Source organism: Balaenoptera ricei, chromosome 11, assembly GCF_028023285.1.
Source record: "Balaenoptera ricei isolate mBalRic1 chromosome 11, mBalRic1.hap2, whole genome shotgun sequence".
Taxonomy (NCBI): Eukaryota; Metazoa; Chordata; class Mammalia; order Artiodactyla; family Balaenopteridae; genus Balaenoptera; species Balaenoptera ricei.
In genome coordinates this window covers 103036542-103061017 of record NC_082649.1, presented here as the reverse complement: position 1 = coordinate 103061017, position 24476 = coordinate 103036542, and the positions used below count along the sequence as shown (strand labels likewise).

General features: G+C 50.1%; 1 protein-coding gene across 2 annotated transcripts in view; it reads left to right on the top strand.

The window, feature by feature from the left end:
- Positions 1–24476, top strand: part of FGD5 (FYVE, RhoGEF and PH domain containing 5) — a 115540-nt gene that overhangs the window by 12063 nt on the left and 79001 nt on the right. The gene's annotated exons all lie outside the window — the stretch shown is intronic.

Sequence of the window (24476 nt, the reverse complement as noted above, 5' to 3'; positions counted from 1 at the left end):
TAAAGGCACTGCGATTCAGCCTCAACCATTTACACGCTTGGGGGCACCTGATCTGAATTAATGAAAAGTCAGAATGGTGGTGATTTTAAAGGAAACCCTGATTCTTTCCCCTCATGTGCAGTAACTCAACCCAGTCCGGTACAGCTGTCGCTGCTCGGAATCCCAGGGGACCTGCAGTAATGAATAGATAAGAATGATTTGCAATTAGCATTAGCTCTCTCTGGAGTGTAGACACTAGAAGTGTTTGTGTGGTTTATTCTCCTGAATTTTTCATGTGGTTCCCCACCCTGGCTCCATCTTCTCCCTGCCCCAAGTCTGGGTAAGGCTATGAATTGGTTCTTTCTGGGTTTGTTTGCCAGAGCAAAGGTAGACATCAGTGCCACCAGAGGGATCCAGTTTAATTTGGAGAATGTGGATGTGTGCGAACTTTAAGAGGGTGGGAGTGGGAGAGCAGACAAGTTCATTGCGTTAATAGTTATCAGCGGGGTTTGACAAGACCCAACCCTCGCTGAATGCCTCCAGCACTAATGAAAATAGAACCAGGCTTTGAAACCATGAAATCTCCATGCTGGGAAGGACCTCAAAGAGCGTACGGTCAAACCTCCCATGTCTAATAGGTCCCCCTCTTAACTGGGTCTGTGCTTGAATTCCTCAAGCCACAGGGAACTCACCACCTCCCAGAGCTGCCTCATCTGTTGCTAGGTACTCTAAGTTTTTCTTTCTGCCTGAGGCAAAAGCTATCTCTCCCTAATGTCCCTATCCCACTGAGGCAGAAGCTATTCTCTCTAATATCCTTACCCAACTCATGCTGGCTCTTTCCCCTCAAGCCAGGCAACTGAGCTCATTTCCTCTTTTGTATGACTGTCCTTCGGAAATTGAAACCTGCTTCTGTTGAATCACAGAATTTCATAGCTGGAAGGGAACTTCAGACAACATTTGGTCCTGTTACAGAGGAGGAAACTGAGGCACAGAGAGGGAAAGAGACTTGCCTAAGATCTCTAAGCAATTTAGTGGAGAAATCAGTGTCAGGACTCAGATTTCCTGACTCTTGATTCAGGAATTTGTAGTGCATTATGCTGAAGGATGCCAGGTCTGGTTGTTCAGGCTGCCCACTGCACAACCCCAGGGTCCCACTCACCTTTTAGTCTAATATGGTGCCCCTGGGATTGTACAGTGCACAGGCTACTTGGCCATATGCAAAGGCCTTGTTGCCTTGATCTGTACTTAGTCCAAAAAACAAAAAAGCTCCCTTCATCCAAACTATAGTGACATTAAGGGAATAAAATACCCAAGAAAATGGTAATACTTACCGTATCCTGACTGCTTCCTGTGCCAGGCACCGTGCTAGGTGCTTTCCCTGTATTATCTCACATTTGGTGCTACAGCCTGAGGCCTTGGTTGAGTATCCTGACTCAACCGTCAGACTCTGAATTTCAAAAGCACTGTTGCCCCGCTCTGAATTTATTTCCCTGACGGCCAGACTGACTGGGATGAATCTCCTGTGCAGGAACCACATCCTCTCGGACATCAATCAGTGAGCAAAGCTTTCTTCCGCTTCCCTGCATGAAACAGATCGAAGCAGAGGGAGGGAGACATCCCCGCTCTGGGCGGGAACATGTCTGGGCAAGGGCGGCTTCAGACACACGGAATTGAGAGGCAGGGGGAACTGCCACGGGGTGAGGAGCCGCTGCTTCTTCGCCTGAATAGGGGCTTTGAGAACTGAGCGGAGGGGTGCCGCTGACCTGAGACACGTGCCCAGGGGTGCTTGGCATTGGACAGGACAGGACGAGAGGGTGGGAGACAGTTCCTTCCTCCCTCCGCTGCCTGTCCTGCCCCAGACCTTGCTTCAGTGTGAAGATCAGAGGCAGAAGCCAAAATAAATACTGACAGTCCTGAAGGAGCACGGGCCAGTGCTGCAGGACGAGCGGGTTCAGAGCCCACCCCGTCACTGACTTGCTGTGGGATCCTGGAGGAGGCTGGGCCCCGGTTGCTCCTCTGTAAAACGGTAGGATTGGAGCCCATCTGTACTTCTCAACCACCTGCGCTATCACTGACTGCTTTTCTTTAAATCAGTCCCTGTTTTTTACTTAAAAAATATTTAAAAAGGAAATTTTATGCCACTGTTGGGAAATGGAAAAGCAGTATTAGGTGTCATAAATAGAAGGCAATTGTAAACGTAGGATACAAAGAGAAATTAAAATAGCATGGGTAAAGTCTAGCTTGAGGTTATTAGTTGCCAAGGCTGTGAGCGGGAGGTTGGTCCCTTTGTTAAACAGGGAGAGGTGTTAAAGGCGTCCTGGCACCACACGGAGACTTTCTACTTGGCATAATCAGAAGGATTCAGGCGGATTGAAAAGGGAATAACTCTCTCGTGGTGTGATTCAATGTTATTTAAATCCAAGTCCTTTTTCCACTGACAGTGCCTCCCTTCAAGAAATGTTTTGAGTATGTAATAGAGTTCAGAGAGCCCTTAGAGATCCCTAAATCAGAGCAGCAGCTCGGGGTCTGATGGATGATTATGAAGTTTCTTCTATGCAGTTACTTCCTTTGAGATTTGTGTACACAGATAATAGCATTTTCGAAGCTACAACAGTATTCTTATTAACCATTTTCTGTCTTATAAAATAAAAGTGTATACGTTGTTACCTATGCACAGTCGTCGCTCCCCCACCCCCGTATGTAAAAGAGGTTTCGTTATCCTTTGGTTTAAAGTGTATCCCCAAAGCATTCTTTTTTGTCCTGAATTGACTCTCATACACACAAAAAATGTTTTCAGTAGTCTAGTCCAACACTCATCCTTTTCAAATGGGGTGTTTTATGTCCTCAGTCAGGACTCTTGGTTGGGAAACCCAGTCTTTACTTCTGAATATCCCACGGGACCTCAGTATGTTGGTTATGCATTAGGAGCTTAATAAATGCATGTCGATGAGTTGGTGATTTTGAGCTTCACTGGGGGAAAGAACTATCATTTATTAAGTATACTCTGAAACACAGTTTGGGGTGCTTTGTATACGCTTATTAAATATCCATTTGATGCAAAACACCACACACTGGTTCGTCCTGAGTGTCTCACTTAAATCCCCATAATTGTAAGTTTGCTTTTGGCATGATGATGATTCTCCTTTTAATCACTCAGTGTTATACCTCGACTCAGATCCCCGAGGCCCCTTTTCCCCATTTCATCATGAAAACTTTCAAACTTACGGGAGAGCAGAAAGAGTTTAACAGTGAATGTCCATACGCCCACCTCCTAGATTTTACATTAACGTACCACCGCTGTGCTGCCTTTTTCTCATCCCTTTCCAGCGCCCTTTCCAACTCTTGATGCATATTGTTGCTGATGCCATTTCTGGTGGCTTTTTATGTTTACAGATGAGGACACGGCAGCCCAGGGAGCGCCTGTGAGAGCATGGTGGTAAGCGTGCAGGCTCCTGCCAGGCCGCCTGGCTTTCAGTCTGCCCTCCGCCACTCACTGTGACTTACCTCTCTGTGCCGCAGTTTCTTTACCGGTAAAAGGCGATGATAGTAGTACTGGCCTCGCAATGTCATTAAGGCGAAATGAATTAATGCAGCACAGAGTGAAATGTTCACTAAGCACTAGCTGTTATCAAGTGACATGATCAAGGTCACACAGCAGTGGATGCAGGTGGAGAATCGGGTCCCTTTCACTGAGGGGGTATCTCTCTGTCTCTCTCTCATACGACTGTTCTGCGTGTGTTTGACTCAGTGTTCAGGACCTCACATCCATAAACCAGGACCAGGCGTGAACTCGTGAGCTTCGGTGGTGGCGTGTGGTGTCAGCACGGCCTCTGCCTTCTGCGTGAGATGGAGTTGGGGCTGCAGGCAACAGCCTAAGCAGCCTTGATTTGGACCCAGCACCAGGGCTTTTTTTTTTTTTTTTTTTTTTTTAGAGTTTGTTTTTTTTTTTAAGTACAGATTATTTTTTTTTAATTAATTAATTTATTTATCTATGGCTGTGTTGGGTCTTCGTTTCTGTGCGAGGGCTTTCTCTAGTTGTGGCAAGCGGGGGCCATTCCTCATCGCGGTGCGCGGGCCTCTCACTATCGCGGCCTCTCTTGTTGCCGAGCACAGGCTCCAGACGCGCAGGCTCAGTGATCGTGGCTCACGGGCCTAGTTACTCCGCGGCATGTGGGATCTTCCCAGACCAGGGCTCAAACCCGTGTGCCCTGCATTGGCAGGCAGATTCTCAACCACTGCGCCACCAGGGAAGCCCCACCAGGGCTTTTTTGATTCCGTAATCTCGCTAGCAGAGGTGCCTACTCTGTGACTCTGACTGTAGCTATTATTTCACTTGTAACTCACGATTAGTTAGGCACCTTAGGAATTTCCAGTTCCTATTTTCCAGGTGAGAAAACTGAGGCCCAGGGAAGTGGTATAAACCATCCTCTGTCACACAGGTAGTAAGTAGCCAAACCAAGGTTCAAACCCCAGTCTTTCTGCCTCTCGACCCGGTACTCTTTCCACGTCCTGTTTTCTGTGGTTGAAAAATACCACGTTAGCTGGTGGTCTCCATCCAACAGCTGTGAAGTGTCTTTGCTTGCAGGAGTTAGGCTGGGGTAGCCTTGCTTGTTGGTCCAGAGGAGAAGCGGAAGGACACTCTCCTTTCTTTTCTCACGGCTGGTGGGTTTACTGCTCTCTTGGCAACTCATCAAGAAGACTGACAGCCTCTCCTGGGACTTGCTAATGAGGTGCTCAGATGTCTTTCCCTCCCTCAGGGCCTTGGGGGGACCCTGGCCCTCCTGTGGCCCCTTGTGCCCGAGGAGCAGCCAGGAGGAGCTCTGGGTTAGAGCAGCTGTCTGTACCCGCTCATTAGGGGAGCTTCAGACGATTCAGCCCCGAGCAGCAGTGCCTTCCAGAGAGAGCTGTGGATGGGCCGAGGCCCAGCATTTCAGGCTCTCCTCCAGAGCTGTTCCTCGTCGGAATGCAGCTCGAATTACATGCTCAGGAGTTTGTGGATTGGCCACGTGGTACAGCGCAAGATGAGGATTATGAGTGGGAGCATCCAGGGGATTGAATACTTTGGCTCACTGATGACGACTATTCGAGAAATGAGTAATTCTGAATAGCAACTGTGCTGAGTGACGTGTGGAAGGAGGTGGAGAGGGGGATCCGGTACCGTCACCGGCCTCAGCGCGCGTACAGTCGGGTGGTTGGAAGAGGACTTAGACCCAAGTCCCTGCAATGCAAGATCGGAGATGCTCAGGACCCAAAGAGTAGGAGTCTAGAGGAGGGGGGGATAGCTTCGTGGAAAAGGGGACATTTGAACAGGCACTGAAGGAAAAGTAGGGTTTCCACATATGGAGGTAGAGGAAGGTCTGAGCACAGACAGACACACGCGGGACTGTGGTTTTTAGCAGGTGAAGCTGCAGTGAAAGTGACCTAACCTTAGTTCAGCGCGTCCTTCGATATCTTTATTCTGGAAAACAGTTCCCATCATCTGCAGACACGGAGACTACGTCGGGGAGGCTGGGTTGAAAGCCTTAAGTACTAAACTCACACCATCTTTTTCTCGTTCCCAGTCGGTGGTAGAACGTTGCACTGGCTCAGCCGATTCCCTCACCGGCCAACCACTAAACATCGGCTGCCGTTCTTAGCACTGGAGGGTGACGGTTCCTGCCCTCAGGGTGTTTCCGTCTGGCTGGGTAGAAAGGCAGACCGAGGTCCTTAGAACCTAGTGTAATAAAGGTCCTGTTAGAGGTCCATCCAGACAGCTCTGAGGAGGGGCAGCGGGGAGCCCTCACTGTCTGGGGTACCGCGGGTATTGCCAGAGGAACAGCAAGGGGTTCATGATGGAGACACACAGTCCGGGAGGAGCGCAAAGCCTGGGCAGGAGTCGGGGGTAAGAAAAGACCATGAAGCGTTCAGGCGGTTGGGAAGGCAGCCTGGGGCCCAGCCGAGAAGTGCCTTGCATTTCGGCTCCATGAGCACGTCCGATACCCCAGGGCAGCGGGGAGACCCTGGCTGGTTTTCAGCAGGGCAGGGCCGTGGTGGGGATGCTGCATTGGACTGGACGCCTTGTCGGCAGGATAGAGAGTGGAGGGGATGAAGCGACGGGAAGCAGGGACATTAGCCAGGAGGCCATTGCGCCGGCCCCTGCAGAGGAAACGCGGACCCCGCGGGGCTGTGGCAGGGAGTGGGAGGTGTGGGGTTCCGTCTCTCGAATGCGCACAGCAGCCCGGTCCTCCAGCGTCAGTTCACTCCAGGGCTAGTTGTGTCTGCCTTTGCCTTTCTCTTCTTAATCTGTCGTTTATCTTTTACAGTCTGTCTGGTCCCAAATAGATGAAAGGCTTGCGCTGGTTTCCAGTCAAAGGCATAGCAAGAAATAATAAGAATTTAGTCCCTAAAATAAAAGTTAAAGGATACAAGCCAAGTAACAAAGGTGGGGGAGGTAATTGTACGGACAATCCAGACCAAGGACAGCGGCTGCAATTAAAATTCTGAAATCCAGCACAGACTGTAGCGTGAGGGCCCCTCCTTCTCACCTTCCTGGCCCCCAGCATCTTTAGAATGCAGTAGATGTTTCGGTGAAGTGATTCCCTGAGAGAGCGAAAGCTGACTTATTTTTGTACAACCGTAGACAGTACTGCAGCAACAAAAATACGCATCCTTGTAAAACAAAGGTGATTTACGGCCTCAGCTACACATCCTTGAGTGGGTATATGGCAGAGTTGCAACCAGGCCTCCTGCTGGCTGATTGCATTGGTGCTGAGAGCTGCGTGGCTGGGCTTTGGGCACAGCCCAGCAGTGGTGTTCATTGGTATCTTTCTATCGGTCTGCAAGCCGGGAGCTTTCCTATTATTATTATGTTTTTGACAAATGAACTCATGCAGAGCTTTCATTAAGTTTCATTGAAAGGACCTGGAAATGCCATAAAAATTATTATAATTTCAAAACCGTCACATTCCTAATGCGTGCGGCTGTGCTTCTTGTTGAAATTGACTGATGAGAATATTCAGTTTTTAATTTTCTGCCTTAAAATAAGACCATCTGCAGCTGTTTCTTTTAGCAATAATTTTTAATTAAACGCAATAAAATTTACATGGAAGGACCCTAATAAGAAAATTGTGTCAGGAACACACTGATTGGAACATTTATTAGCGTGAGATTAAAGCCCCAGCTATTTTTTTTTTCCTCGCAGAGCTATAATGCAGACGAAATCCTGATTAAGTGTTAATCACAATGTGGTTTTACCTTCATAAAGTCAGGGTTTCCCTCTGTGGGAGGTGTGAGAATAATTCTCACTAATAGCAGACAGCCTTATTGCATGGGTTCTTTGGTGAAATGTCAGCAGCTGGTCTCCTTGACCAGCTGAGCCCCAGAGGAGGCGTGGAGTCTTTTTTCCAGCCTGAGTGTGGATGGTGCTGACATCTGGGGCCTCAGTCTTCCCGCCCGTGGACTGGGGATAAGCGTATCATGCAGAGGATGCAGCCAGAGAGCAAAAGTCATCTCTGTAGTTCGTGCATTTCTTCACTGAATTCATATCAAGTGAGGTTATTCCTTTTGTGAAAAAGAAGAAAAAAGAGCAGAGTGATAGAAAGTGACGGGTGGAAGGGACTGTTTAGACAGGGTGGTCAGGGAGGGCTTCTCTGAGGAGGTGACGTGAAGTGAAGCCTGAATGGTGATCAGGCCTCATCAGGGGGAAGGGCGTTCCAGGCAGAGGAACAGCAGGGACAAAGACCCTGAGGCTGGAGGCCCTTGGGGGTTTGTGGAGAGGCCAGGAGTCCAGCGTGGCTGGAGAGCAGAATGCAGTGGGGAGAGTGACCAGGGATGGGTGGGCAGGGGCCTTTGTAAAAGATTTGGATTTTACTTTAATGAGATGCCATTGGAAGGAAGTGTTAGGATCCAAAACGTTGGAGTTATCTGAACTCGTTAAGACTTGTATGTTTACAGTCATCAGCAAATAATTTGAAAATGCAGCAAAGAATATTTGCTATCGAGAATGGTTCTGGCAGTATAAGGAGGTTTGAATTTGGGTCCCAGCTCTGCCCCTGACTATGTGATTTTTGAGCATCTGGGTCTCAGGTCTCTCTCCCACCTGTGATTGCTCTGGACTGGCTTGGAGCCAGCGGTTCTGAGTCCCCATCTGAGGGCTCTTTACAGAAAATGGTGGTGGTCCAGGGAGCCGAGAGGACATGCACCCAGCAGAGGGAGGCTGAGAGGTGATAAGGCTGGGAAAATTCCTGAAAAGGAGTGTGCTACATTTGGACTTGTGCTCCCTGCGTGAACTAATTTGATCTGTGAGCCTTAGGGAGCTATTGAAGGTTTTAGAGTAAGGGAGTGTCATCAGCTAGTGCTCTAGCACAGTTATTGTCAGCCATGAGGGGTGGAATGGGGGAAGAGAAGCCCCACCAGTAAGGTGACTAAATATCAAGGGATCGAGGCATGATGACAGGCCTCGCTCTGCAGCCTCCGTAATGTGACAGCCCCCAGTCACGGCGACTGCACAGTCACTCAGAGCAGAGTGGCCCAGAGCTCTGGCTGCCTGCATCTCGCCAGCGTGGGGGTCTCAGGGTGCCTGGTGGTGTGTAGGCAGCACAGCTGACAGGACCAGAGAGGCAGCAGCAGGGCCGGAAGAGAATGAGGTCGAGTTCGGCTCTGCCCCTGTCCCATCTGAGCCTCAGTCTTCTCACCGGTTCCAGGGGTATGATGGTCCCTTCATCACTGAGCTGTCCTGAGGAGTCAGAGATAATACTCGCACAAGGGCTTTCTCAGGTATTAAAAAATAATACCATCAGCCTTGGCCTTTGCTGCTGGGAGCCGTGTGCACCACAGCTGACGAGGCTTTGCTGCGTGTTCACTAGATGCCAGACGCTGTCTCAGACCCTTTACGTGTGTTAACTCAGTTAATCTGAAAAACCCACCTGCCACATCGATACTTTTTTTTTTTAAATCTACACTCAGCAGATGAGGAAACTAAGGTACAAAGAAGTTCAATAAGGGGCCCAAGGTCATACAGCTGGTCAGCAGCAGAGCCTGAATTTTAACCCAGGCAGTTTCCAGCAACTGTGCTTTCAACTATGTTGTGAGGTTCCCTTTCACTTTGTGTGCATCACTACATTTAATTTGTTACATGTCCCTTTGGGAGTAGTTATCCAATTTTACTTTTTTTAATAGAAGAGGAAACAGGTTCAGAGTGGTAACATGACTTGTAAGCCAGTAAGTGATGGAGCCAGGACGGGAAGGAAGGTATCTTTAGGTATAAATTCTTCCCTTTTTCTGATTCACCCCCTTTGAGAACTTCCCAACTGGAATCGACCCTCCAGATGTCAAAGGTGAGGACACACAATGGGGTATGAATCTTTAGAACGGAAATGTCCTTAGTGTAGGCATTCAGAATGGACAGTTTATAATGACTGTCCCCTTGCTTAGATCCACATGGCCAGGGGATGATGTAAAAACTATATATAGAGAGAGTAGTGCACCCTGTTGCATTAGTAGTCAAAGGAATGATATTGTGCAGAAGGCTAACGCTTCCTTAGATTGCCTAGCTGGGCTCAGGAAGGGCCCTTGGGGAATTTATCATCCGTGCTCACAGTACTCCAGGTGAACAGGACAAAAAACTGATAATAATTTCTGAGTGATGAATTAGTGTTTCATCAGGCTCCTTGAGAATGTCCCAAGACTGTCCGGCCTCCCATAGATGAAGGCAGCCACTAAGCTGTGTGCGGGGACTTCTGAGATTGCAGCTGAGAATTGCAGTGTTTCCCTCTCGTGGAGAGGCCTCTGTCTTTGGCTGTTTTCCTGTAGAACGAATGTCTTAGGGTTGAGATTGTTTTGGGGGATGATGTGGCTGGTCTCTGTGTAAACAGACCCATTCTCTACATGTGTGGGGTTGATCTGGAGCCCTGAATAGGGCCCAAGAGAAGTTTCTCTAGGTCAGGGCATGATCCGAGAACTTGACATTTCAGGCTTGCTTGCATGATTTTAATAAAGAAGACAAGATACACACATATGCATATCCCCCCCCCCCAAAAAAAAAAAAACTCAACCAAACAAAAGCAGAATCTGCTCAGAGACCTTAAGGTCTGCTGTACTGTTAGGATGAGAGTTTCCTACACTTAAAGAGGTGTCCAGCAGGGTTGTCCTGTGGGGTCGTGAGGCTTCATCATGGTCAGTAATTAAGCATCAGTGGAAAGGATACCGGAATTGATCATGACTTACACAGGCCAGGAAATCTGAACGCGGGGGGTCATTTTTGGCTGGGCAGGTAGAGTCCCAAGGAAGCAGCTCCTAAAAGGTGTCCAGGCCCCAGGGCTGGAGAGGCCCCAGAAGACTATAGGAAGACTCAATAGCAGCTCTGAGCCCGGTTCCAGAAGGCACCTCCTGTTACGGAGAAACATGTTTTTCATGCCCCCTGCCCACTGCATCCAAATCCTCTGAAATGCTGAAGAGGCAGTACGTGGGGGGTGGTAGCCCTTGGGGTATGACCTGCCTCAGGGGAAGGCAAAGGGCCCCCTCTTGGAGTCAAGGGCCCAGCTGCATTGAAGCAGATGGGAAGGTTGGTTATTTGGTGCCCCTTGCGGGGGCTCCCTCACAGACTTCATCTCAGTGGTTTTCAAACTTTCTGTTGCAGCAGGATCCTTTTTTAAATGAAATCTTACTCGGAACCCCAGCATACAAGGCAAAGCTTTATTATTGTAATTCTCCTTCACAAAGGAGAAAAATTTTTAATACTTCATAGGAAGTTAATTAACGAGATTGTCATAATGAATAGAAATCTTGGAAATTGGGAATTATGGATTACAGTGCTGCTCTTATGGCCTAATGAGGGGTGTTGTTTGTGCAAAGTGGTGTATTATGGGTGTCGAATGTGTTTTCTAGGGCAGATGGCTGGGTTCAAATCCCTAATCGACGAGCTACTAGCTGTGTATCCTTGGGCAAATTACTTAACCTCTCTGTGCTTTAGCGGCCTCCTCTGTAAAAGCAGGGAAGGTGGTACTGCCTACCTCAAGTGGTTGTCTCAAGGTTTGAGTAAGTTAACACCTGCAAAGACTTTAGCTGGAGCGTGGTCCTTGGAAGTCCTCGGTGCACTCCAGCTGTTGATACTCCAGCAGTGTCTGTACCCATGAAATTCCGAGCAGGTATTTGTGAATCCTTGCCAAAAAGGGCTTAGGGTTTCTGAGCAATGCAGTTTGAAAACCCCACCTCATCCCAGATACTCTGGGCAGGCTTCTTTTAGTAAGTGCTATCCGTTGAGTATACATAGTTATAAGTCATATTCACTGAGAATTTGATCAGTGGTTTACAGACCCCTGTGCAGGGGAGGTGGAGAAATGATGGTTTCTGCCCACCTTTCAAAAGCAGGGCTTTTATTCTGTTGAAGGGAAGGTGTAGCAGTTTGAGAAGCAGTTTAGGGGTAAATAACTATTGGATCATAAACTCCTGGATTATAATAACCCCACCACCATCTGGTTTACAAGAATGGAAATGAAATTAATGATATGAGTGGGGAAAGGAGGCAACCCCCAGTGGGTTCCACTGTCTGCCAATACTTCACATACCCGTGTGCACCCCACTGCTTTATACACATTATCTCGTTGATTATTGGCCCCATTTTACAGGTAAGAAAACTGAGGTGCCCAGACATCATGTGGCAGAGGAGGCAAACAGACAGGGTCTGAGAATGCAGAGCACAGAGCTAGGACCACAGGGTGGGCACACGGAGGGGTCCCAGCTCCACTGAGCAGTGCTTGCTCCTGGCAAGAGTTGTGCCCGTGTTAGGAGACTGATTCGCCCTCACTGTGGGTGTGTGCAGAGGGGCTGGATGAGCCCCTGCCAGAGAGGCTGTCCTGCGGATTCCTTTTGTAGGTCAGGAAGCTGGATGTTCAGAAAGTCATGAAACCTCGATGTGGCAGCCACATACGTGTGCACTGCACTTTACAGTTTACAAAGCTTTTCCATGCCTGTTAGCTCCATCGATTCTTCCAACAACGTCTGTTTGGAGTAGGCAAGACACCGATTAAAAGCAAAATTTAAGCAAAGACCTGAAGGAGGACAGAAGGTAGTCAGGCAGAGTTGTTTTCTTTGTGGGGCTTGCGGTTAGCCATTTTCCTGGAATGTTTCCCAGTGTCCTCGACTGAAGAATGGGGACAGTAGAGTGACAGGTATCTGATGGTTAAGAGTAACCCACACCAAGTGCTTGTTGCAGGGCCTGGCATGAAGTTGGTTCTCAGTGAATGTAATTATCGTTATTATTATGATTGTACTGAATATGAAGAAGGGATCTGAGGAAAGGCAGGAGGAGAAGGTCCCTGTAAGACCGAGGGTTTGGAAAATGCCAGGGAAGAGCAGAAAAGCAGCTGGAGGCTGGAAGAGTATTGTCCAAGGTCACGTAGCTGGCAAGTGGCAGAGCCCAGCCATAGGGCTCAGGGCTACCTGCTGCGATGCCGCTGGCCACGTGTTCTGTGATGAATTGAGCTGAGCAAGGCTGGTCCCGGGACGGACCCAGGACAGGCAGTGGCAGGTCCTGGGCGCACCTGGAGCTGCTCTGGGTGATGACAGGAGGAAGGAGGTGGTGTCGTGGGCTAGGGGTTGTTCTGGGCCCGCACTCCCCTCCCGGGAAGCTCCTTGCAGATGCTACATCTGGTTTCCAGGGAGGTCCCTAGTCCAAACCCAAGTTTCCTTGCCGGCCTGAGGCCAGAGGTCAAGGCTGGGTTTAGAGCCATGGAGTGAGTCAGTGGCTTAGCAGAGACCAGAGTTTAGGCAGCTGCTCAGCCTCCGGGATAAGGAGCCCCTTCCTCTCCAAACCCAGTCTCAGACCCCAGGAGGTCCCGAGGTCTCATCCAAGGCCGCCAGCAGCACCGTGCTGAAGAGACATTTTGTGTGTTGCAGCCTTTGCCCCAACTTCTGGTAATTCGTTTACCCTCCCCTGTTCCCAGCGTTGGGGAGGGAGGTCCAGGATACCACCTGGCTTTACAGAGGGGGAAGCCGAGGCCCAGAGAGGGGGCTTGGTTCCTCCATTCCTCCTTCCACTGGATAAGCTGCCACCCGCGTAAATGCGTAAAGTAATGATGGAAAGGAGGACAGTGAGGGTGTGGAGGAAGGGCATGACACTATGATGAGGGAATTTCAGACGCTGTATTACGTGCTTGGAGCAGATTCTGGAACAGAAAGCCTTCTTGGTGTTCCCCAAACCCCAGCAGGGAAGCACTGCCCTGCGTCCCTCCCCTCCCCAGGGCTGGTCACTTTCTCTGCTGTGCCTCTGTGTGGAGTCTGCCCGCCTGTGCTGACTATGGAACTGTCTCCTTTACTAGACTGTGGGCCCCTCCAGGGTATCACCACCGCAGCTCATCCCTGTGTCCCTGGCACTTGGCATAGAGCTTGGTACCCAGATGATGCTCAATAAGTACGTTAAATAAAGGGATGTCTTCTGGAGGCTGAAGGGCACTGTTATCTCCGAGGGACACACCACCAGATCCGACTTCCCACAGATTCTTCCTGAGCCCCGTCAGTGCCCGGGGTGCTGGGACAACAGGAGAGACAAGGCAGGCTGACAGTCAGCTTGGGGACTCAGACAGGAAATGCCTGACTGCACAGTTAATTACTTAAATTCAACTGTTCTGAGTGCTCCAAAGAAGTGCAGGCAATTCTAAGAGCTTCTGACAGGTGCCCTGATCTATTTGTGACTGGAGAAGACCTCTGAGAAAATGAGACCTCTGAGAAAATGAGACCCTTAGCCCTGGGGCTTATGAGTCCTGAACTCTGATGAGGAGTTAACTTGATAGAGGAAGTTGATAGAGGGAGAGGTTCGGGGAGGACCCTGTGAGGAAGGTCATCTTGCCCGTTTTACAGATGAGAAAACTGTGGCTCAGAGCAGGAGCCTTACTTGCCTAAGGCCACAGGGGTATCAAGAGGAGAAGCTGGGGTTTGCATGCAGGTCTGTCTAACTCCAGAGCCCTTACCCTTTCTCCTGCTGGCTCTGCTCTGAATGAGGATGCTCCAGCTGGCCCTGGTGACGTCACAGTGTGCTGGGCCAAAGCCCTCATTTCCCACGGGAAGCCTGGCCGCAGTGAGTGCACACTCACTGCTCTCCTCCCTTCCCGCACCTGGGAACTCACCACCCCCTCGCCCTGCCGCTGGCTCCTTCCTTTTCTCATTTGCTCTGCATCTCATCCGTCTTGGCATCACCTGTGTGACCCAGGTCTTTGTTCCCTCCATTGTACAATGAGAGGATCAGGTAACCAACTTTCTCAGGCTCCTGAGTCTGGGATTTTACTACATACAATTTTTAATTAATTAATTAATTAATTAATTAATTAATTTATTTATTTTTGGCTGCGTTGGGTCTTCGTTGCTGTGCACAGGCTTTCTCTAGTTGCGGCGAGCGGGGGCTACTCTTCGTTGCGGTGCGCGGGCTTCTCATTGCGGTGGCTTCTTTTGTTGCGGAGCATGGGCTCTAGGCGTACGGGCTTCAGTAGTTGTGGCTGACGGGCTCTAGAGCACAGGCTCAGTAGCTGTGGCGCACGGGCTTAGTTGCTCCACGGCATGTGGGATCTTTCCGACCAGGGCATGACCCTGTGTCCCATGCATTGGCAGGCGGATTCTTAACCACCGCGCCACCAGGGAAGTCCCTAGTACATGTAATTCTGACCTTAGGAAACATTTGTGAGCCTTACGTCTGGAGAGAAATATTCATCAATTTAAGGAGCCTCCACTGGGCATCTACTACGTGCCAGCCCCTGCAGGACTGGGAGCGGTGGGTCACAGGTGCAGCTTCGACTGTGGTCTCAGGGTGAGGGGGGAGCGGGATGCAGATGCAGAAACAGCTGACTGAATGCGATTCTAAATGCAGAAGGAAAATAAACAGTGTTCTGGCAGCACAGAAGGAGCAGCCAAGTGCATTGAAGAAAAGGCTTCCCTGAGGAGTTTGCAGGGTTCAAATTGGGCATTTGAGCTGGGCTTGAAGAGTGAGTAAGCGTTTGCAAGGTGAGGAAGTGTGGCAAGGGCATTCCAGAGAAGGCACGGTACGTGCAAAGGCACACAGTCAGAAAGGGCCTGGACTGTCCGAAGACAGGACACGGGCACGGTGGCCAGACTGTCTGTGGCAGGGAGTGACTGAAAGCTTGAGGTTCTGAAGGGCAGCAGGTAGACGCAGAGGCTGAGTGCCGGTTGGCGGTGGGTGGGTCTCCCAGCCTGGGCTCTCCCTGCCCTGACTGCCTTCATCAGACCATCCCTGCCTTTTCCAGCCTCCATTGAACTCACCTGGGATTATATGAGACTCTCCTCCCCTGCAGTTGGAGCAGGGAAGGGGGTAGATGTAACAATGTCTTTTTGAGGCTGGGTCTGTCTCCCAGTTATCCCTGGAGGGGCCACTACTCGGCTCACAGGGGCTTCATTCTCAAGTTGCTTCCAATCCATGGTGCCCTGGTGACAGTCATGAATTATTGTCCTTTGAATAGGCCGATTAGAGCTAATCACTGTGGGAAAAATATATTTAGGTGGCTTTCCCCTGAGGACTAGCCTTCTCTAGATTGTGGCTTTTCAGAATCCTGGTCTCTGAGTTGACCTCTGCCCTGTCCCATCCCTGTCTCTTTGGCCTGAGGAGCAGGTGGGTCTTGTATAAATGAAGTCCAGCCTGGGTGGACTCTCCTCCCACAGAGATGGAGGCAGGCTGGGACTACTTGTGGGCTGTCTGTGAATCATCACGTCGGAAGTGGTTGATCATGGCTATTCACAAAGTGGTTCACATGGTCCACAGTTTGGTTTAGGGCATAGCGTCCTGCATCTCCCTCTGAGAACCAGAGCCAGACCAGGATATCTGGGCTCTTTGGCTCTCTGCCTCTTGCTGTGTAACCATTTGTTGCTTTCTGCTCTCTGGACCTCAGTTTCCCTATTTGCAAAAATGAAGGTTATGGGGAAGTGTCTTCTGAGATGACATATTAGTTTTCTATTGCTGCCATCACAGTTTATTTACCACACATCTATTGGCTTAAAACAATGTCCATTTTTAAAATCTCACAGTTCTGTAGGTCAGAAGTCTAGTGGACTGGGCTGGGTACTCCCCTAGGGTCTCAAAAGGCCAAAACCAAGGTGTCAGCTGCCCTGGGCTTTTATCTGGAGGCTGTGGGAGAGAATTTACTTCCAAGGGCACTCAGGTTGTTGGCTGACCTCAGATCCACATAGGACCGAGGTCCCTACTCCCTGCTGGCTGTCGGCCGGGGCTGGTTTTTGCTCCTGGAGGCGGCCTGCATTCTTTCTCATGCTTTCCATGGAGCCCCCCTCCAGCAACAGTGGGTTGACCCTTTCTCACACTTTGGATCTCTGACTCCAAAACAGAAAGTTTTCTGCTTTCAGGACTGGTGTGATTAGATTGGGCCACCCAGATAACCCAGGATAATTTGCCTATTTAAATGTCTGTAATCTTAAATACATCTGCAAAGTCTCTTTTGCCGTGTAATGCAAAATATCCATAGGTCCCAGGATTAGGAGTTGGACATTTTTTTGAGGGCCATTATTCTGCCTATGACAGGCCACCCTCTGACCCCCAAAGATTTGTGTCCATCCCAAATGCAAAGTTCACTCCATCCCAGGGCCCCCAAAGATCTCATCCCATGATAGCATCAACTCAACAGATCTCATCTGAATCTCATCAGCTCAGAAGTCCCAGACCTCATCATCTAAATCCTCTCATTGGGTGTGGGTGAGGCTCTGGGTATCATCCATCCTGGGGAATAATTCCTCTCCATTTGTGAACTTAGGAAACCAAAGAAGTTATCTGCTCCCCTAAAACAATGATGGGACCAATTATAGATATTCCCACTCAAACAGGGAGAAAATGGAAAATGGAATCATATGACATTCCAGGGAACCTCATATCTGTCTCCCAAAACTATGGGGGAAAAACACAACAGCACCAGCCTCCCAGACCCACACCCTCACCTCTGCAGTGGCTGACTCTATTTTGGCCCTGTCTTCGGGATGTTGGGAGAATACACTTGCACAGCTTTGTGTCAGTTGGTTAGAAGCAATAGGGAATTTAGTTGAAGTACAGCAAAAAGGATTTAGGTAGGACTTGAGTGATGTTTGATATGAGAAGGGTTTGCTAACGTGTTTCCAGCATTCCCCCTTCCCTTCCCTCAACACCAGGAAGTGGGAAACGTACAGATTCTCACATTAGATCTGCCACCTTCTAGCTGAGTAGGATGAGGACATTCATTTCACCTGTGTGCGCCTTAGTCTCCTCCGCTGTGAAGTGGAGCTATTACCATGTACCCCATAGACTTCTTGTGAAGGTCCAGTGGGAATAGTATGTGAAAAGTGTTTTGTAGACTTGGAACTGTTTGCAAATAGTAGCTGTATTTGTGGTCTGGGCCCTGCTGTGCCCCCGGACCCCTGCCCCAGGGAGGTTAGACTGCCACGGACCTTCTCCTCATTTGGAATACCCTCTTCCCTACCACATGCCAATCTGATTAATTGACCAGTGTTTAGAGGACAAGAGGTGCAGGATCCCACCTTGGGTGGTTCAGCACAGGGTCACGGAGGTCACTACAATGGCCAGAATTCTGGCCACAAGGAGGAAATTGTGCTCTTGGGGTAGTCCGGTGGGAGAGAAATTTGACCAGTTCATTTTGGTTCAAAAACCATTTTTAAAATGTTTTGTAGAAGGTGACATGCACTTAAAAAATTCAGATCTGCAGCAAAAAATCAAATCTCACACCACTGAACCTCTGTTCTCCAGCCCCTCCCCAGATGCTTTATGGTGTGCATTCAGGGGCACGCACACACACACTCCCCCGATCCTTGACTACTTCTAGACATAAGTGGAAGTGTATTGAATACACTCGTCCCGACCCTGCTTTGTTACTTTAGACATTGTTCCCTATCAAGGCACATACATCTGCCCCCATTCTTTTTAATGACTGCAGGGAGCTCCAATATCTGGTCACCTATTGATGGATAGCTAGGTTGTTTCCAGTCTTATACTCCTCTGAAAATACTACAGTTAATAACTTTATATACACATGTGCACACTTTTACAAACATACATGAAGGTTTAAAAAAAAATTTTAAAAAGACAGTCCCACAGTACTGACATAATCACTCCTAGCATTGGGTTGTATTTTGTCCTTGCCTTATGTGAATATATCTGGCGTTCAACGGGGATGTACTCATGTTGTACATAAACTCTCTTACCTTGCTTATTTTATTTAACTGCATGTTGTATTTGCCTACATTATTAAATAACTTACTGAATTACTAAAACTGGCGAGGAGACAGTCTGTTGGGCTTTGCGGATACAGTAGTACCAAGGGATTGCACAAATGCTCCATTTGGTTGGTTGGGCCCCAAATTAACGTACTCATTCCCTTTCCCCAAGTATTTAGGGCCTTGGTGTTAATCTTGCTGCGTTGTACAGCACGCTCAGGTGAACGTATTTGTAATGAAAGCTATTTTGGCGTTTGAGGTTATTTCCATAGGAGAGACGGTCGGGGAACGGGTGTGCTGTGTTGCCTAGGTGCTGTCCAGAGGGCTATGCCAGCGGTCGCCTGGGCCTGCCCCGTTGGTCCCATCTAAGACGGGAACTGAGGGATGATTGTGATGATTGTTAATAAAAGCAAGGCAGTGCGAGCTGGGTGGGAGGTGCCGCGTGTGCAGGAGGGGTGGCGGCCTCTGGTACTGAGCGCCCGGGCGGGCGGCTGGGTTAAACGCTGCTCTGCCCTGGCTGGGATCAAATTATGGTTGGTGTGAATCAGTCAAGATTCTGAGACTCGGAAGGGGCTGCTGGAGGGAGGAAGGAGGTGAACAGGCTTAGTTAAGGAGAAGACGTATTTTTTTAAGATAAGATTTCAGAAAAGATAGAGGAAAAGTCAGGCACCAAAGGGCATGGTTATAACCCACAACTGTCCTTTCTCCCTTATCCAGAGGACGAGGGGCGGGGGGATGGGGGCCCCCAAGCCATCTCCCATGGGTCTGGGTGTGAAAGGAAACACTGTCACCGGGCACCAGGCAGTGTTGACCTCATGGGTAGGATTAAGGGGTACCTGCCCCCCAAACAGCGCTCTCCTGCCTGCTTCCCACAGTTCTCAGTCACCTGAGTGTGCTTTCCTGGGGCTTTAGAACCCCTCCCTCACCTACCCCTGCAGTGTGCCAGGGTCCCAGACATCCCCCCCACCTACCCCCGCAGTCTGTTAGGGTCCCAGACCCTGGCTTTCCGCAGTCCTTTTTCCCAAAGAGGACTCTCAGGCGGTTGCTAAACTCTGGGCGTTTGGCTTCCATCTCTGCTTGGCGCAGCTCAGCCTGACAGTTAAGTCGGGTGAGCTTTTTTCCTGGAGAGGCATCTGGCTCGGGCAGCTGCAGCTTTCCGGGATCCAGAGAAATATCTCCACGTTGTAAACCCAAGTTGTCCTCAACCCTGGAGCAGTGTTCGCAGCAGCCCCGCTGCCAGTTTCCCCACAGGGAGCCCCAGGGAGCTTCTCCTTTGACCTCTGGCCTCAGCATCACAGGCAGCCCTCACCCGTCACCTGGAGACCTGCTGCTCCCTGGGGCTGGGAAGCGCTTTCCTGGAGGGCCAGGCATTTCTAGGAGTGGCCTCCTCCCCATCGCCAGAGCATTGGTGTGGCGGTCACAGAGGCTGGCCACGTGCACCAACCGTGAGGCTTGGGAGGCCCGCCTCTCTTTCTTCGACCCGGCTCTTCCCAGCGGGCCGCAGAGCCCCCTCAAGGCCCTGCACACTTGTCGGGACCCTTTTCTCCCAACATCTCTCTGCTGCATCCCTCAATCGGAATTCCGTCTTGTCCCATTACGTATCCTGAGCCCTTGCCCACACTGTTGCTTTTTGCCCAGCTGCTCTGTCACTCTTTCTGCAGGTTCACATCCTTCCCAAGGGCACGGTTCGACCTGTTTTAAGTACCACCCTCTGCTTGAAGCCTTTGTTGTATCTTTTGGCAATTAGTGGTATCTCTGATGTCATCCGAATTTTCCTAGGAGCTTCTCTCTCCTTCTCTTATGGCTCCTAGAACTTTCTGCCACCTTCCCTGTTTTGGAGCTGTGTGCCTGTTACTGGCTGTAGCTCCTCTACACCACAAACTCCTGGTGAGCAGGCGCTTCTCCCCCTCCTCCCGTGTCTGTCAGGAATCTGGCGTGTGCAGTACCGTGTGTGGATGTGAAGATGGGTGGGTGCTGGGTGGGCAAACAGATGGGTAGGTACTGGGTAGGAGGCTGGGTGTCAAACACTGGTCCCATTGTCCATGGTGTCACCTTGTCCAAGACGGATCGCCCCCGAGACCTCGGTGCTGTTCTTCTCCCCACCGTCTTCCTCCCCACTATTAAAATTTTTTAAAAAGAATTCTGGTTTTAAGAGTTAGTTATATTTATCAAATGCAGTCTTATGTTTCTTATTCTTAATTTAAAAATCCTGAGAATTGAATACTTGATATTTCTTCAAGAAAACAAGAATCTAAATCAAGTTGCCTTTTTCTCATGTTTGACGTTTTGCTTGATTTATTTATTTTCTTTTTAGACACTGGCTCTCTATGAAAGGGAGGGTCCCTATCCAGAACTTAGCACAGCACCTGGCACACAGCAGGGTCTCTATAAATGTGAACTGCACAAAAATGAACTGAGTTGTACTATGCTCAACAACCAAGGAACTCTTGGGGTCTCTGCAGCTTAGAGACCGTCCCCTGCATGTGCTACAAGGAGGTTTGAGCTGGGAGCAGAGTGAGGCTGATGTGCTGTGCCAGAATTCCTCCCTGCTGTGGTCTTTTCCTCTTGGCCTTGAAAGCTGGGACTGGGCTCCCCCTTCCCTCTGTAGACGCTCTCTTGAGGGCTGAGTCAGACCTGGCTGCAGACAGCCCTCCACCCCGGGGCTCTGCAGCAGGCACTGCATGCAGAGCGCCACGTGGATGCCAAGCAGCTTGCCCGCCCTGACTGGGGATGTGCCTGGTCCACCCTGCCACCCCCAACCTCCCCGCTGATGAGGTCACAGCCAGCCCCTCCCCATCAGGACAAAGTACCAGTCGGGTGGCTGGAAGGAACTCAGGTCTCTCGGGGTCCACACCTGTGCGTACCCAGAAAACTTTTCTAATGTCCTTTGATCCTCACAGCAACCCTGTGGGTTGGAAGGAAGGGATTCCCACCTGACAGATGGAGAAACTGAGGCTCAGGAAACAGAAGTGGCTTGTCCAGGGTCGCACAGCTAAGGGAGCTGGGATTTGAAACAGAGTCTCCTGACCCTTTTAGCTATAGCATGTCTCAACTCTTACTGTGCCTTTGAAAAAAAAAACTATTAAAAATGCAGGTTTCTAGGACCTGCACCCTGAGATTCTGATCCACAGGGTATGGGGTATGGCCAAGGGATCTGCATTTATAACAGACCCTCCCCCAGGTACCCCAGTGCACCTTAGAGAAACACTCCCCTAGCCATCTGACTTCTCCTTAACTAGCTGCACGAAGAAGTCGCCTCTCCCTCCGTCAGGTCCACTCCTGAGGGCAGGCAGGCTTGGGACCTGGCTGACACTCCTGTATTTATGTAAAGGAAGGGACAGGGGAAGGGTCCCTTCTGGAGGGCCGGCCTGGACAGGTAGATACAGGTCGCAGTGCCTGAGCATCCTGCCTTTCCATCAGACAGACTTGGTTTAAAACTCTGGCTACACAGTTTCACAGCTGTGTGGTCTGAGGTTAGTGGTTTCATGTCTCTGTGCCTCAGAGCTGGTAGCCCTGCTGCATTGACTTGCTGAGGGAACTAAATGACTGTGTCTCTGAAGGGCTAGCACAGTGTTGTGCTTGAATACAAAATCTCCTAAATAGGCCACATGCCTGTCTCTGTGTGTTTGTCTGTGCTGTTTTTCCTTCCTGGAAAGTCCTTCCCTCATATGTCCTCTTAACTCTCCTCCTCCACCCTGTGGATTGGTGTGGACTGCAGGAAAGGTTTCATCCAGCTGCATTCTGAAGTCATCCTCAACTTGCCAGCCACATCAACCCATAACTTATTTTACTCTGGGAAGTTTGAAATAAAACTAACAAAGTTAGTCAGTTTGGGGCTGGAAAGGACTTTCAAGATGTGGACGCCCTGCTGCTCACTGGACGCTTCTGTTCTCAACAAGCTGGTGTTTGAGTACCTCCAGGATCAGGGTTCTCGTCCCCCACACAAGGCTGTGGCAACATTGCACTTCTATCTGTTAGTTCTCTTCCTGCTCTCAGAGGTTCGGGAAGTTTCTTGGAACCAGGGAGTCTGGGAACAAGTGATGCAGGTGGGATGAAGGTAGCAGGACTCCTGAGGCTGGGATGTGAGAGGGTTTATCACAGTGGGTTCCCAGACCCTGGAGTGGGGTTACAAGGTGGGCTTCGTATCAGAAACAGCATGGTCGAGGAACGCCCTGGAGCGGCGATCACCCAGCCTGCTCTTACAGACTCTACAGTAGGAACACTGCCTTGATGTGCTTTATGTTCAGATCCTGTGGAGCTGAATGAAGTTCCCCAGCGCCTCCCTGACTAGTGGCGGAATGAATCCAGAATCTGGAGAGAGGCTAAGACTGAAGTTGGCAGCCAGGTGGTCCAGCAGGTAGAGAGGGAAGGATGAGGGGCTGAGGAGTTGGGCTGCTCGGAGGCTGGGTTTGGGGCTGGGATAGATACCGAGGACTATCTATCGAGAACTCAGCCCCCAGGCCCTGTGGTTTCTTTAGGTAAAGGCGACTGACTCTCTCTGGAAAACTCTTCCCTGGTCGATGGTACTTCCAGCTCATTTCACATAGGGCTTTTCACCTGAATCACTAACTAGGGGCAAACTCATCATTGAACCTGGGTGTGCAGTTTGACCTCCATGTGGAAGAATACGTTTCAACTGGCCTGGGAGCTGAGGGCCCCTCACAGAGGACTGAAAGAAGGATTCATGAGGATGGGGCTGAGGGACGAGGGCACCGTGCCATGCCATCCTCAAGGGTTCTGTTTTCCAGCTCATTGCCTCTTTTCCGGCCCTTTCTTTCATCCCGAGCCAGAATGGCCTGTGTGACGGTGGTTTTCCCAGCCTTCCACTGTCGTCGTCTCTGTCCTGGGCGTGTGAGGGCGAGGCTGTGCCAGCTGGCGTCGTAGCGCAAATCTCAGAACCCGTATTTCAGAGCAGTTACACACACACACACACACACACACAGAGCAAGCTTAGCTGCATGGTTCATAAATACTTCCAGACACCAGCCCACAGGCCTCTAAAACTGCTCACACGGTACCCGGGGTCTATGGGGCTTGTTCAGTGTCGGGAACCACCACTGCCATCTGGGGAACAGGCATTGTCATGCGTGGGGGAGACCTCTCTCAGCCTGGGCCAGGCACATATTCTAGTCTCCATTTCTCCTCTCTACTGTGGGACCCTGGGCAGGTCACTGGGCCTCTCTGGTCCTCATTTTCTCCTCTCTAAGTTGGAGGTGATGATGCCTACCTTACAGGTTTGTGGGGAGAGTCCACTGAGATGAAAGATGCAGAGGTGTTTGTAGACTGTAAAGTGCCATGTGGATCTTAGCTGGGCTGTGAGCGAGTCCTGTGCAGCCCATTTTTAGGCGTAGGGTGTTAGGTTGAAGCCTCAGTCTTGTCATCCGTGACGTGGCATGGTAACACCCACTCAGAGGCCCGTCTTCGGGAATCAGTGGGAGATCACGCAGGGTAGGTGCTCGGCCGGGTCCTGGTGTGCAGGAAGCTCTCGCTGTAGCCGTACCGTTAACTCTGCCCAGAAAGAGTTCTCAGAGTTTATCATCAAAGATGAGATTTGGGAACGATTTGCTTGGGAATGCCGGCTTCTGTCTTAAACACCGAACACATGTCAGTTTGGTTTCCTGCCCACTGTCTCATTTGATCTCCCAGCAATCCAGGAGGTGGGCAGAGCAGGGATTTTTAATTTTTAGAGGTGAGGAAACGAAAGCGCAGTGGAGGGAAGTGGCTTTCCCTAGGGTCACAGAGTGGAGTTTCTGGCAGAACAAGAGTCTCCTGACTCCCAGAATCACCCTTCTAACTTCGAACTGTGTTGAAGTTGGAAATCCAACCCCAAAATGCGTCCGAGGTGGGCTGTAGCCTGGAGACGTGGGTCTGCCCTGGATGCAATGTTCAGTAAACACTTAAAAACAGCAACAGTAACATAGCTACTACATCCCAGGCACTGTCTTGGGTGCTTTTTATATATATGTCAACTCACTAAATCCTCTCAAGAACTCAATGACATCGGTACTATTATTCTCCCCCATTTCACAGTTGAGAAAACTGAGGCACAGAAAACTTGCTTGAGGTTGCAACGCTGGTAAGTGGCAGAGAACCAGGTTTTGGAAACCCAGATGGGCTGGCTCCAGTCTGTGCTCCTAACCAGCTTCCTCACTTCTAGGACTGAACACGTGGCAGTGAGGGTAGAAGGTGCTGGTGTAGAGACGAGCGAGGTGCCCCTGCATTGCCCCGCAGACTTGCTGTGCGGCCAGGGGCAACCCCCACCCCTAGCTTTCCTCTGCCCGCCTGTGGCAGGGGAGCATTGGACTGTCCAG